At 46.4% G+C, this 11,231-nt stretch overlaps 1 long non-coding RNA gene across 1 annotated transcript; it reads right to left on the bottom strand.

Moving 5' to 3' along the window:
* Positions 1 to 816: 816 nt before the first annotated feature.
* LOC147095322 (uncharacterized) lies at positions 817 to 7,232 on the bottom strand. The gene is made up of 2 exons (XR_015074781.1): positions 2,473 to 7,232; positions 817 to 1,112 (listed from the first exon to the last, which is right to left on the bottom strand). It is a non-coding gene; the product is annotated as an uncharacterized LOC147095322 (long non-coding RNA).
* Positions 7,233 to 11,231: the final 3,999 nt, after the last annotated feature.

The raw sequence follows: 11,231 nt of genomic DNA on the forward strand, positions 1-11,231 counted from the left end.
AATCGCCAGTGGAAGCAGAGTCGATCTCTCAGTTTTTACTATAAGAATGAATTGAGACCATTTGGAATAAACAGACCGAGCACTTTTCAAAGTTACTCGTGAACCTGCATTATGTTGGTTAGCCTGTTAATAAGTGTTGTTATTTTTAGTCAGTGTGCAAATGCCATGAAGAGTTTTTATACAATAAATGCCAGGAGGAATTTTAATGGTAGCTGTGGTGAACACAATTCATTTTATTTGGGCGGCAATGTTCCCTCTAATTATTTTTTGTGTGCGGTCCCTTTAAATTTGCTGTTTCTCTTCCAGTGGCAGGAGCTGGTGAACGGCCTGCACGTGACCTCAGCATTGGTCCGCGGCCGCGCACCTTCGGGGGAACATTGGTGTGCGGCCCTCAACAGCTCAACAAAACTTGTTAACCGGCCCTCCAGCCCAAATAATAGCCCACCCCTGCTCTGCACTGTCCCATCAAACACTCCCAGGGGTAGATATAGCACAGGTTAGATACAGAGTAAAGCTCCCTATGCACTGTCCCCTCAGTCTGTGGGTCTGATGCAAAGTATGTCCGCTTCCAATCTGCCTGAACAAACCCGTTCAACTGAGATATCCTGAACACTGAACGGTCAGAGTGCTGACACGCTGGGGCACCTGTCTTATTTGAGTAACTTTCTGAATGTGTTATTAGACACTTGCAGAGATTGCCTGCAGCAGTTTCCTCTTCCCATTTCCTGCAATTCCCAAATCTTCTCCCGGCCTCATTCCGCCCCGAACCCCATGCCATCGGACACACTGATCCTAAAGAGAAACAAGACACGGATGTGAAGCTGTGATCAATGCAGTAAGTTTTATTTCTGAGTACAGCCCATTATTATGACAGCAGTAACACAGGGTCAGGGGTTACAGGACCTAAACAATCAAACAGAGCCTGCTTCCCGTGAAGGAAGGTTTCATTCAGTGAGAACGTGGAGAGCTCGGGCTGGTGGGGATCCATCACTGGATCATTCAGTGTGGCAATAAGCAGCATTGCCGAGGGAAGCAGATCATTAGCGGGAAAGGCACCTCGCCTGTCCTACAGCTGCCCGCACGACACACTCCTCCAACCTTGGTGCAGAACACTAAAATCCAAAATGAACAATGAATTGATTGATGGCTCTGTACACAGAGGGAGGGAGAACAATGAGAAAACATGAAGCCGAGTCTGTCAGTGTTACTGGGACTGACTCTGGACCACACATGAAACTTAACTCTTTTATACTTAATGAAACTCAACACCACTCCCCCTCCCCGTACAGACTCACTCTTTGTCCTGAAGGGCAGCCCAAGGGGATTTCCTCAGAATGCAGCCCACCACACCCACTATCTGAGACCAGAGACACAGAGAGGAAAGATCTGACATTGATGGATAAACTTTCCCGGCACCAGAAGGGCCCAAAGAGTTTCACAGACCATGGATTGTTTCTGAAGTGCCGACACTGTTTTGTAGGAAACGCGGCAGCCAATTAGCTCACAGCAAAGTCCCACAAACAGCAAATGGGATTGGACAGGATGGGGAGTCTCTGCTCATGTTGGTTGAGAGAGTGATGTCGGTCCAAGGCACTGGGAGAACTGCCAGCTCTTCAAATAATCTTACCGGATGTTTCATGCCCCATGAACAGGTAGACAGGGTCTCCGTTTAATGTTTCATCCACAACATGACACCTCCAACAGTGCAGCACTCCCCCAGTGCTGGGCTGTATGTGCTGGACTGGGGCATCAACCCACAACTTGTTCACTCAACTCCCAACTGAGCCAAACTGACACCCAACTACTGACAATTGATAATTTCACCGCTTGCCTCCTCTACTTAGTCCATGTGAAGGCTGCAGAATTATTCCAATTAAATAAACCTGCTTTGAAACCATTTTGATCCCATTCCCTGCCCTCATGTTATGAAAACCTGACTCATGTCTGGGTACCGGTTCCACAGACACCTCCAGCATCGCTCCCAATTCACCATTCTTCAGCTGAGAGACTGGACAGTGAGTGTGGGGGAAAGGGACTGAAGGGTCTCCAGCTCCTGTCCTCACACAGAGTCCGCACTCTCACACTTTGCAGCGGGTAGCAGTGATCGGGAGCAACAACTGGGAGTTTCCCCTCCGCAGTACCTGGGTACTGAGGCCAATTACCGAGTCTCCCAACCGGGTCAATGCTCCGGCTGAGATCCGCCCACTCGGCACCGGCCAGTAATTTGTGATTTTATTGCTGGTCTGTTTGGATCAGCAAACACCCACCATTCCCTCGACCCACTGAGGTACCCGCTGAACAATCGGGTGATTTACCCGTGGAACTGGTTCAGATTAAATTATTCAGACTTTCTTACAATCTCACAATAACCTTCGCTCAAGCAATCAAACCATGACATTCAAACAGAGAATACAATAGTTTAAAAAATAAAGCTGTCTGAACACTGGCTGCTGGAAGATCAGGGGAAATTACCTTGTCTAAATGACCCGCATTGAGAAGTTATAGCAGGGCTGGGCTGAGTCAGCAGCAGGAATCCAACAACCAAGAGCAGAACTTTCATCATCTTCTGCAGAATTCCTCAGTCAGGTTCAGGTGGCTGGAGTGGAAATGTTCTGAATCCGGACTCAGAATTTGCTGCATTTATAATCACACACACGGGGAGTGGCTCTGCTCTCTGGAGATATCCTGGGAAAAGGCGTTTCCTTTCTGTGTAACGTGGATCAGTTGGCAGCTGGACCCAGTTGGCAGTTCTCTATCTTTCAGAAGGCAAGGCTGTGTGTTTGGGCCCAACTCCAGGTCTTAACTCATGAGCTCAGCTGTCATGGTGCGCCAGGTACAGAAACAGGACATTTAACCCATTAAAAACTCTCAGTATTATCATGCAATCATAGAAGTTTATGGTGCAGAAGGACACCATTCAGTACACTGTGTCCACGTCGGCCAAAAAAGAGCCATCCAGCCTAATCTCACTTTCCAGCTCTTGGTCTGGGGCCTTGTAGGTTCCGGCACTTTACGTACATATCCAAGTACTTTTTAAATGTGATGAGGGTTTCTGCCTCTACCACCCTTTCAGGCAGTGAGTTCAAGACCCCAACCGCCCTCTGGGTTAAAAAAGTTCTCAGCTCCCCTCGAATTCTTATAACAATTACTTTAAATCTATGCCCCCTGGTTATTGACCATTCTGCTAAGAGAAATAGGTCCTTCATATCCACTTTATCTAGGGCCCTCATAATTTTACACACCTCAATTAAATCTTCCCACAGCCTCCTCTGTTCCAACGTAAACAGCCCCAGCCTATCCAATCTTCCCTCATAGCTAAAATTATCCAGTCCTGGCAACATCCTCATAAATCTCTTCTGTGCCCTCTCTAGTGCAATCACATATTTCCTGTAATGTGACGACCAGAACTGCACGCAGTACTCTAGCTGTGGCCCAACTACTGTTTTATACAGTTAAAGCATAACCCCCCTGCTCTCACATTGTCTGCCATGGCTAATAAAGGAAAGTATCCCGTATGCCTTCTTAACGACCTTATCTGCTTGACCTGCCACCTTCAGGGATCTGTGGACATGCGCTCCAAGGACTTTCTGCTGCTCTACACTTCAGTATCCTCCCATTTATTGATTATTCCCTTGCCTTGTTAAACCTCCCCAAATGCATTAGCTCACACTTCTCCGGAGTGATTTCCATTTGCCACTCTTCTGTCCTCTGACCAATCCATTAATATCTGCCTGCTCTCTACAGCTTTCTTCCTCACTATCAACCACACGGCCAATTTTTGTATCATCTGCAAACATCTGAATAATGCCTCTACATTGAATTCAAAATCATTGATATATACCACAAAAAACAAGGGACCCAGTACTGAGCCCTGCGGATCCCCACTGGAAACAGCCTTCCAGTCACAAAAACACCCATCGAACATTACCTTTTGCTTCCTGCCTCTGAGACACACCCACAGGAACACAGACTCACACACAGACCTTTAAACACAGACGTATAAAGAGCCAAACAGACCAACTGACAGACAGGCACACATTCGCAGACACATACACGTGTCTCTAAATAGTGAGAAGTTAGGAATTGTAGACGAAGAGTGAGATTTAGGAGTCCAACAACAGAAATCACTAAAAGCTAGTGGATAGGTATACAAACTAATTTAAAATACTAATGGGGTATGTTGGCCTTTATCTCGAGGGATGGAATTCAAAGGGGATGAAGTGATGCTTCAGCTGGACAGAGCTCTGGTTAGACCCCACCTGTTCTGGGCACCGCATCTCAGGAAGGATATATTGGCCTTGGAGTAGGTGCAGCGCATTCACCAGACTGACACCGGAGCTAAAAGGGCTCAATTATGAGGACAGGTTGCAGATTCAGATTAGATTTATTTGCCATATGTAACAAGTACAATGGAATGCTTGTTCCCCGTAGGGACGCATCAGCTATACATACAGCGCCGCGTTCAGAGTCAATGCAATGGCTTCCCGTGGCAGTGGGAGCACGATGTCCCTCAGACTAGATGAGTATTCCCTTATATGTAAGGGATTAACTGGTGAGATAATTGTGTTTAAGATCATAGAATCAATGAATATTACAGCAGACAAGGAGGCCATTCGGCCCATGAATTCTGTGCCAGCTCTTTCGAAGAGCAAGAATGTCAGTCCCACTCCCCCGCTCTTTCCTCATATCCCTGCATTTTTTTCTCCCTTCAAGTATTTATCCATTTGCCTTTTGAAAGTTACTATTGAATCTGTATCCAGCACCCATTCAGGCAGTGTATTCCAAATCCTAACCACTAGTTGCATAAACAAGTTTTTCCTCATGTCGCCTCTGGTTCTTTTGCCAATCACCTTAAATCTGTGCCCTCTCTTTATCGACCCTTCAGTGATTGGAAACAGTTTCTCTGTATTTACTGGTTCTGAACCCTTCCTGATTTTAAACACCTCTATCAAATCTCCTCTTCGCCTTCTCTGCTCCATGGAGAGCAACCTCAGCTTCTCCAGTCTATCCATGTAACTGTAATCCTTCAACCCTGGAACCATTCTAGTAAATCTCTTCTGTACCCTCGCCACAGCCTTCACACCCTTCCTAAATTGTGGAGCCCAGAATTGGACACAATACTCCAGCTGAGGCCAAACTAGTGTTTTATATAGGTTCAGCATAACTTCCTGACTGTTGTACTCTATGCCTCTATTTATAAAGCCCAGGATCCCATATGCTTTATTATCTGCTTTGTTAACTTGTTCTGCCCCCAATGATTTGTGCACAAACACACCCAGGTGTCTCTGTTCTTGCACCCCCTTTAAATTTCACAGAATCACAGAATCACAGAAACCCCACAGTGCAGATAGAGGCCATTTCGGCCCATCGAGCCTGCACCGACACATATCCCACCCGATCCCCGTAACCCCTACACCAACACATATCCCACCCTATCCCTGTAACCCCATGTATTTAATCCCCCTAACACTAAGGGTTGTACCATTTAGCTTGGATTGTCTCTCCTCATTCCTCCTACCTAACTCGATAACCTCACTTTTCTGCATTGAATTTCATCTGCCATGTGTCCGCCCAATCCACCAGCCTGTCTATGTCTTCCTGATGTCTATTACTAACTTCCTCACTGTCTTCTACACTTCCAAGTTTCAAGTCAGCTGGAAATGTCAACATTGTGCCCTGCACCCCCAAGTCCAAGTCATTAATGTATATCAAAGACAGCAGTTGTCCCAGTACTGAACCCAGCGGGACACCACTGTATACCTCCCTCCAGTCTGAAAAACAGCCATTCACCACAACTCTGTTTACTAGCCCTGCTGCTACTGCCCCTTTTATCCCACGGGCCTCAATTTTGCTAACAAGCCTTTTACGTGGTACTTCATCAAAGGACATTTTAAAGTCCATATACACAGCATCAACTGAACTGCCCTCATTCACCCTCTGTTAGCTCGTCAAAAAACTCAATCCAGTCAGTCAAAATTTTAGAATGAAACCATTCCATCTAGTGGGGGAGTCCAGAACAAGAGGGCATAACCTTTACATTGAGAATAGTCAATTCAGGGGGTGAGGTCAGGAAGCATGTCTTCACACAAAGCCTGGTGGAAATCTTGAACTGTCACCCAAAAAAACTGCTGATGCTGGGGGTCATTTGAATAGATGTAAACTAAGATTGATAGATTATTATTAGGCAAGAGTGTTGTGTCTATACCTACACAGACACAAACAGACATTCAGACACAAATACACACACAAAACACACAGACACTCTTACACAAACATTCAGAAAGACACAGAAACCCACAAATTAGAGACAGGTACACAGACTGAGCAGGAGGGAGAGGGTTAAGGTTGTAGGTGGATGGAAGTCAGTGTCTGAGAGAGAGATTTTAAACAGGCTTCTGAAGGCACTTGTTCAGCACGTAACAGCTAGTCTGCCGATTTAGGACCTCTCACCTCCCCAATAGTTTTTTTTTACTTCTATCCCAACCTCTTCCTATTCGCTTTTTTCTTTCTCTCCTTTAGTCACTGAAGTAGCCAAATTATTATTATACCTTAGTTTTTATGTTAGAATATGTATAATTTAGTTTTAATGTTAGAATATGTATAATGCAGCACCAATGTACAAGGTGGAGATAATGGGTTAATCCCTACCCTGAGTTAAATGATATAGGAGGACTGTATGTTGCATTTACCCAGCTAAGTTTTAAAACATAATTAAGTGACTTCAAATGCTGAGAGATTAAACTGCAGAACAACTCATGGGAAGATTGAGGATGTCTGTTTGGCTAAGGCGAGACAACAGATATGTGAGATAACGCACCTAAGAATTTGTTTATTGTAAATCACAACAGGGTTCCATTCTTCAAAGTATGGTGGGACTAATCAGAGTGTGCTTGCTTTGCAGAGGTAACCCGAGATGAGGCCAAAGTCTGTGCTTTCCATGCCTTAACGAGGATTGTTATCTTAAGAAAACATGTAACAAGCAAAACCACCTGGCTACGGGCAAATGGATGTTTGTCGAGCAATTAAGATGAGGCCCCACAGCCAGGAGGTGATGGGACCAACCGATAACAGAAATGTGGCATTTGTGGGTGGCAGAAGATGAAATGTCACGGTTTATAATTGCCATTTAGCTATAACTCTGTATATGCTGAATAGCTTTATCCCCGCCCATAGGGAGGGGGGCTTGATTTTTGTATAATTGTGATTGTTGCTAGGGAATCGGTGGAGTTGGATCTGAGAGGGGTCTCAGAAGGTTCTCCCCAGGCCTGTGAATAAAGACCGTTTTGAACCATCCTTCACTCGAAGTCTGTCATCTGTACCAAAGCTCAGCGTGGACTTTGTATATCACTTAGTCCGCTCTGAGGGGGAAAGGGTTAAGTGTTGACCTGGCACAACACCAGGTCCACTTTTCAGGATACAACAATTGGCGTCACGAACAGGATCACAGACTCTGACCGGTCCACAGGGACGACGAGCTAAGAAGGGTGAGTACCTTTTAAATTACCACCCATAAATTAGAAAGCTCAGAACGTACTGTGAGATCCGGTAAGGCTGTGATTAAAAGAACTAAAGTTGGCAGAGACAGACTCGAGAAAGGGGGTGTGGTCTAGTGAGCCGGGGGACGGTGAATCCTCAGAGCCGTTGAGACAGCAAGGCCTCTAGGATAAAGAGGTAGATAAGTGGGCTATAAAGACATATGAGGAAGCCGGGAGGTGGCAAACCAAATCCTCAGAGCCGTTAATACGGCAAGGCCTCTAGGGTAAAGAGGTGGTTAAGTGGGCGGTAACTCCTATGAATAGTGGATCCTTGGGAGTCACGGGGTGACCTACATGGACAAGGGTGGTTGTCTATCCTAAACACCTAGCCTGAGCCCGAATTAAGAGGATGTAGTCCCACGTGACGGCCAGGACCAAGTAGGTGTAGGGAATGAAACTCCACAGGATCGTGACCCCGTGCCGAGTGAGTGTGCGCAAAATAAGTGTGTGTGAGTGAGTGACAGGGTAATATAAGAATCATTGAGAAGTAAGTCGGAAGCTATATAGAATGCCTAAAAATGATGCAGAGATAAAGAAGATAAAAAAGCTAATTTGCAAGCTAACCAATTTGAAAACTCAGCAAAGGAAGAAAAAAAACAAACATGGATTTGGAAAGCTAGGGGAAGCTGTTGAGTCACTGATTTAAAAAGGAAAAAAAGATAAACTTAAAGCTTTACCAACATGGAAGTTATTAACATCTGTACCGACACAAATAAAACACAAGATTTGCTGAGTGAAAGGAACCTTAAAAGTATGCTGGATTTTCAGGTTGTATGAAATTGTGTGTTAAAGTGTGAAGGTTTTCCTGACTATGAATGTTTAAGAGGTTACAACATTACTTTGTCTGAAAGTCTGTCCTTAAAAGAAAAAGAAACGTCTGCTGTGTGTTTTAGCTCCACCCACTTCTCTGTGTTAAAAAAAAAGCATTTAACCCTTTTGTCTTGTCTTGGATTTTGGAAGTTTTAAGAATGTGCGAATAAGATTGTGCCCCCAGAATGAAAAAAACCTACTACCATTTAAGTTAAGCTGGAGTGTAAAAACTGAGGAGAGCAACAAAAAGTTTGTTGAGCAAAAGATTAAGTTTCAGTCTAAGATTGGAGTTATGAGGTAAATTAACCGATTAAAACCAGACTTTCATTGTGGCCACACTGAATTTCTGGTTGGTGTAAATTGGTGTAGTCCAAATTGAATAAGATAACTCCACTCCGCAAGAACGTCCAGTAGTGGCAGGTCCCTCTACAATATTTAATTGACTACGGTACTGGGAGCCCTACAGAATGCGGGACGAAAGTTAAACCCTAGAAAGGCACAGGTAGGGAAGGACAAAGAAATCTACCTAGGATAACTAATAACACAAGGGAAGAGACAAATGCCCCAAAACAGATCGGAGGGGCATTAGGCCTGGCTGCGTGCTTTGATTACTTACAAGCAGCTAGAAATGGCGGCAGGAAGGGACCACGCCAGAGAGGGGAGGGGGATCCAAGGATGTTTGTTAATGCATTGATAGGGGGCCGGCAGTGCAAAATGTTAATAGACACAGGAGCCACAATCTCATTGACAGACTTACCCTTGCCCCGAACGAAACTTTCAATTAATGTAACAGGAATCGGTGGATGAAAAATCAGGGCTTTCAAGAGCGAAACAGTTTTACTACAAATAGGATGTTGTGGCAGAGCCACCAAGCGACTCTGAACAACTGTACATAATTCCCTTTAACAATCTGTTAGCTACAGTCTGAACCTGTATCCTTTTTTGTATTGTTGGAATGCATGGAGCGCGGGCCCTTTAAGAGCAAGCTCCAACGCGATTACGCCATGCCATCGATCACATGATCCCCGAACGGCGGGAAGAACGCGATGACGTCATGACGTTGACCGTCGGGCTGGGCAGCCAGTCCTTGTGGAATCTTGATAGTGAAAAGACCTGTATCTGAAGTTCTCCTGCTACTGTTTGTTTTTACCCAGTTAACTTAACATTAAACATCGTTGGTTTAATTACCTGAGTCAAACTCAGTCTTTTAGATTAGGAATAAGTGCATTCCTACATTGGTGACCCCGAAGTCTGCAGACAGCATTCGCAGAAGAAAAGAACAATGGAAGCCAACTCCGTTGCAATGAAGCTGCCACAGTTCTGGGAGCAACAGGCAACCTCCTGGTTTGTCCAAGCCGAAGCCCACTTCGCACTCCGGAACGTTGTTGCGGATGAGACCCGTTACCATTATGTGGTCTCTGCACTCGATAGCTCCACGGCATCACGGATCATCACTCTGCTACAGAACCCACTGGCTGACCACAAGTATGAGACACTCAAGGCGCGGTTGCTACAGGTTTTCGGCCTCACTAAGTCCAAGCGCGCCCACAAGCTGCTCGCTATGCCCAGGCTCGGGGACTCCAAACCATCCAAGTTAATGAGCCAGATGCTCACGCTCCTGGGCGCCAAACCGGAATGCTTCCTCTTTAGGGAGTTATTCCTCAGCCAGTTACTGGAGCCAGTTCAAGCTGCGTTGGCCCGGTCAGAAGTCATCGATTGCGTAGATCTAGCTGCCAAAGCGGACAAGGTTTTTGCAGTCACACAGCAGTGCTGCGCAGCCACGAGGCATCCCACCACCACGGACACTGCCCCTCAACCTACGGGCTTGTGCTTTTACCACCCCCGTTTTGGTGCGGAAGCAAGATGTTGCCACCCTCCCTGCAGCTTCTCGCCCCAAAAAAACCTGCAAATCTACAGCCACCCTGCCAAAAGCAGACCAGCTCTAATGGGCACCCTGCAGCTGCGATGGCGATTGGAGGGTCTGGAAAGCTTCTTTTCATCACCGACTCCCTATCAGGGCGGCGATTCCTATGTGACACCGGGGCGCAGTGTAGCATCCTGCCCGCATCAGCTCTGGATATACAGGTTGGGAGACACGGCCTTCCCCTCGAGGTGGCTAATGGTGGGGCTATTCGAACCTTTGGTAAATGCCAGTCCAGGTGTGCTTTGGCGGTCAACGGTTTGAATGGGAATTCATCACGGCCACGATCTCTCAGGCCATCCTCAGCGCAGATTTCCAGTGCACCAACAGTCTTCTAGTGGATGTCAGGAACAGGCGGTTGGTAAATGCGGCCATGTTTCACTGTATTCCTTGCCACCACAGAAGCGCCATGTCGCGCATCGTCTCCTGTGCGTTTCCAAAGCCGAATTTGTTCACTCATCTGTTAGCAGATTTTCCAGACCTGTCCAGGCCCACTTTTTCTTCAGCAGTCATAAAACATGGTGTCGAACACCACATCACCACTACCAGCCCCCCGGTCTACGCGCAGGCTCGGCGCCTCGAACCGGTTAAACTCGCGGCTGCAAAGGCGGAGTTCGCTGCAATGGAACGGCTTGGGATTATTCGCAGATCCAATAGTCCCTGGTCTTCACCTGTTCACATTGTCCCGAAACCTGGCGGCAGATGGCGGCCATGCGGCGACTACCGACGCCTGAATGACGCCACTACTCCTGATCGTTACCCGATCCCTCATATTCAGGATTTTTCTGTCCACTTGGTGGGTAATTCCATATTTTCCAAAGTCGCCCTTGTTCGTGGTTATCACCAGGTTCCTGTGCACCCGCAGGATGTCCAGAAAACTGCCGTTATCACTCCATTCGGCCTTTTTGAATTTCTTCGGATGCTGTTTGCTCTGAAGAATGCCGTGCAGGCTTTCCAACGCTTGA

The sequence above is a fragment of the Somniosus microcephalus genome, unplaced genomic scaffold (assembly GCF_052327205.1).
Source record: "Somniosus microcephalus isolate GS21.2 unplaced genomic scaffold, FLI_Smic_1.0 unresolved_chr1, whole genome shotgun sequence".
In the NCBI taxonomy this organism is placed as follows: domain Eukaryota; kingdom Metazoa; phylum Chordata; class Chondrichthyes; order Squaliformes; family Somniosidae; genus Somniosus; species Somniosus microcephalus.